This window comes from Rhopalosiphum maidis, chromosome 4 (genome assembly GCF_003676215.2).
Source record: "Rhopalosiphum maidis isolate BTI-1 chromosome 4, ASM367621v3, whole genome shotgun sequence".
NCBI classification, from domain to species: domain Eukaryota; kingdom Metazoa; phylum Arthropoda; class Insecta; order Hemiptera; family Aphididae; genus Rhopalosiphum; species Rhopalosiphum maidis.
Window position 1 is genome coordinate 27,272,158 of NC_040880.1, and position 4,781 is coordinate 27,276,938.

Consider the following 4,781-nt stretch of genomic DNA (forward strand, 5'->3'; position numbering starts at 1 on the left):
GTGTACGATATTGTTATCATCGCGTATAGGTGTGCTTTTTCGTGAAAACTGCAGTTCAGCCAGCACTTCGATTTTCCAATCGTCGTCAATATAAATATATGACGTAAAACGACTGCAACGTTAAAGCTATTATTTATTTTTCATACATACTTTTATATCTTTATGCGTTTTTCATTCGAACATTGGATAAGCGTGTAATACAATATTTTAAATATCTTACAGGTACCTATTAGAAAAAACATTGTCTATAAACTACATATTATTGTAATTTATACTATAACTTCGTTGTATTTGCACGGTAGAATGCAGCAACGCGACATTGTTAAGACTTTCAGTAAATTATAATGCATGTTTTTAGTGTGAGCTCGAGAGATAAGTTCACAAGTACATAGGTATCACGCATTTATTTCGAAATACCTGCATAATATTGAATGTAAACATCGCGAGTGACAACCACGTACCAGATAGGAACATACCTGCTCCTAAAATATTATCTGTTTTTGATTTTAATTTTGAATCTAGTTCAAATTTTTACATAAAGTCACCGATCGAATATTATAATATTAAGCAGTATTATATTAATACGACCGTTAAATCGTTGTCATTAACTTGTAAGTTACACGGTCATATATACATATATTATGTTTACTGAAATATATAATGTATCTATGCGAATCTATCCACATTGTTTTATTTAGATAGGTATGTAAAAATATTCTTAGTTTTTATTTTAAATTATACATTATTCAAAAAAATTCTCCTTTCACTTACTAAAAACATAAGATGACAGTAATCCAAATACTTTTACATATATAGGACATAGGTAAGTATAATTGTAGTGAAACAAGTAGGTAATTAAAGATCTAATGACATTTAAGATATTATTATTATAATCTTTACAAGGACATTATACCCGCATGACACTTTCAAAATAATCGCATACATGCATAAATCATTAGTTTATTAGATAACTATTTAACGAAAAACAAGTAGGTAGATATCTACTAACTCATCCGTAGGGTATGTACTATGTATGCGAAAAAATCTTTTTTATAAAGTCCGCGACAACACGACCTCGTTGATTGCCCGAGGACTCCATAGATCACGTAATTTCAACAAAATGATTCTTCCAAAAGACCTATGTTTTTAGGTCAATATCGCATCAATGAATAAAATATAAATCAAATATAATTTGTGATAAATGTAATCTAGTACATTTAAAAGTTTTCAACAATAGGTTTATTATCACTCTATATAGCAATCCTCTGAGACTCGCTTTTCTCTCTACAATTCATATATATGGGCTATGTAAACTGAGTTCGGTTTTGTACGAATAATACTCGTAATTAGATTATGAAATTAAACAAAACCAAGTTGAATTAATTTCCACGATTAAATTGTACAGTGCGATTGTACTAACATTACCGCCGATGTAGAAATGTTATTGCTCTTAAACGTAGAAATCTTTTTGAAGAATACCTGTTGTTATTACCCGTGAGAAAATAATTACACCATTCTGTGTAAAGGTTTTAGTAGTTTATGTGAAAAACAAGATGTTTTCGAATAAATAGTATTTAAGTCGATTGTATTTTGTAAGGCAGGTATTGTGATCTTTTAAACTTACAGTACAATTGAATACCTACTATAATATAATGCAATTCAAAAATATTGTACATTAATTTCAAAACGGAAAAATGTTAATTTATGGTTGACAAACATTTAAGAGGGAATAGTTGGTAATTATCAAAAACTGCAGCATCAAATATTATTCAAACTTTCACTATATAATTTTATTATTAACATTAGCTTTGGGCATATCTATTATATTTGCATAGATATGAAAAATAAAGATATTAAACTGAAAAAATATCACAATTCACAAATTCCTGACAAATTGTTTAATATTTATTTTTAGTTAACTCGTTTTTTAAATGTTAATAATTTACAATAAACTATTTTTTTTTTTGCCAAAATTAATTACTTATTACAAGTTTAAAAAACAATGTTTTAATATTTAAAAATAATAGTTGTTTCAATATATAAATTTATAAATGTATCAATGATTAAAATGTAGTATAAGTTAAATATTTTATTTATATACATCCAGAATTTAGACAAAATTAAATACCTAGCATTATTTAAGGGTGGCCGCGTGAACTTAAGAATACCTAGTTTTTCTTAATGTGATGTAATATTATTGGTATTATACTATCATGACAAATGTGATTGGTATGGTATGCAAAACAAAAACTATTTTCAACTTTCAACTTTTTAATTCTTTAATTTAATGAAATATTAAATACATAACTCTTCAATACAAATACTCTACACCGGCTCTTGCGGGCTGCATTCGTAGTAAAAACATGTATTTTATACAAAAATTAAATTTTATCATTACAATTTGTATGATTAAATTTTAAATTATAAACTATTATTATTATAAAAAAATTTACTTATAAATGCTAAATTTAAATGTGTTTGCGGGCCGCACATTATGATAAGGCAAGCCGCGGGTTGAAGACCCCTGCTCTACACAACTACATATTTACTGTGATGAAGAAAAAGTAGCATGATAAATTAAATTCGAATTCGTAAATATCCATTAAAATAATTAAATCAATAATTAACATTGCACAGTAAAATGCTGCACGCGACACTCACACAGTCAACGCCGTACGCGTAGATCTATATAATGCCCATCCCAATAATATCATCGTACTAGATATATTTAACTTCATAAAACATAAGACATTTTGTAATATTTACTGTTTAATAATGCCCTATAAAATGTGTCTATAATAATATCCTGTTATCTAGTTTTATATTGATATATTTCATTACGAATAACTCTAATAACAGGCCTGGGGCCATACTTAAAAGCCACAATAAAAAGTATCTATGTATTATGTACCCACCTTTTTAGAAGAAAACTTAGTATATAAAATAGTATATTTGATTTTATATTTCCTGAAGACAACTTTAAATAAGTCTTAAACACTTTCATTAATAATAATCATAGACCTTATACTCAGAGTTTAAGATCTACGATAATAATACAAGAAAATGAAACTAGAGTAAAAATAATTATCTTGTTATTTATTATTTTTGTATTGAAAATAGGTAATGAACAGGGGCTGTATTACGATTTCATAGTTTATCGTCTCAAATGATAAAATATCCAATCGGACTCGGAGCAGACGGCATGGCGTAATCGGCCCAGACTCAGTGGTGCGGGGGCGTTGTATACAGATGAGTGATGTGTGTGTGTGAAGGGAGGGGGCACTATAAAATTCACTGACATAATATTATGCAGCATGCGCGACGGCTTCAGTATACTAAAATATCTTATAATAATAATGATAATACTTATATACGTGTCTGTCGCAAGTACCGTGGACGTGCCGGGGCAACGATTTAGTCGGTTTGCTAGCGGAGTTGCGTGTAGGTCTGTTTTGTGAATTTATCACGCGAGTCGCCAAGCTCGTAACATCATCATCATCATAATCATCATATAATAAATAATAATTATAATATTATATTATTATAACGACGTAGTAGACGTCCCCATTTTGAACGTGCTATGAGGACAACGGGTTGTATACAAGTATACGTCATACCTACGACTTAAAATAATAATATATTTATATACATAATATTATACATTATATTATTATGACTTATGATTATAATAATTATTATCATTAAGAATTAGTATACATTATCAATATATACGACGCTGCTTTTAACCTAGTCTTTACGCGAAGTCACAATAATGTTTTGCACAAAAAAAAAAATTATAAAACCATAACAAACGCGATGACACGATGAGTAATTTTAAATTATCATTGTGTTATGAATATTAAATCAAATATAGATCCGATAATAAATTATTGGAAGAATAAAATAATGTGAACGTTTGGTAGATTATTTTTATAAATTTAAGGCCTACCTATATGAAAACTAAACAACTACTGTAATTTGATTTTAAAATAAGTAAATTAAAAACAAATTAAAGACATTTTGAAAAAATATATTGTTGCATACATTCGACAAATGGCGCTTTTCTAAATTATTTTTAAATCTATTGAAAATCAAAATTCATCCATGATTAAACCTACATTAAAATCAAAAAACAATAAATATTTAATGTTAGTCTAACACAATTTTATACACATAATATAATAGTGAAATATAAAAAATAACTGTAATATGCTAAATAATCAAACCACGTACTTTAATTATTATCAGTTGACATGTCGAACAAAGCAATTTTATTATAAGTATGTAAAAATGTGTGAGCATCAACTAAGATTATACTCCACAGGATCATTTCTGTAGTGTGCATCGTCCCCTCCAGGTGCAACTCTGGAGTCGTCATCGACCACGATGATGACACTAGTCCATCTACTTGAGCGTGAGATCGCTGATTATCTTTCGTTCTGCGAACATGATAATCTAGCAACGATGATCGTTTACGGTTCGCCGGTTGGTGGGTGGACAGCCTGAGTGGTTCAGTTTGAAAATCGTAACATCTTTAATAGGACTAAATGTTTACGAGAATAATTCTGAGTATTAATTTATAATTCAACAGTTAAATTTAGTTTTCAAAAACCCGAACCATTTAAAACAGAATTTATATAATAAGTTGTTTAACATTTTGAACTATCCAAAACATAAACATATATTTTTTTATATACATATTAAAATTATGAATTGTAGCTAATCAACGCGTTTAAAATTTTATTGACATTTCTCAGAAAACTTTTATTCTGGATTTTAAA

At 28.2% G+C, this 4,781-nt stretch overlaps 1 non-coding gene across 1 annotated transcript; it reads left to right on the forward strand.

Moving 5' to 3' along the window:
- Positions 1–4,307: 4,307 nt before the first annotated feature.
- Positions 4,308–4,511, forward strand: LOC113550751. Its single transcript, XR_003405060.1, has one exon. It is a non-coding gene; the product is annotated as a small nucleolar RNA U3 (small nucleolar RNA).
- The last annotated feature ends 270 nt before the right edge of the window (positions 4,512–4,781 follow it).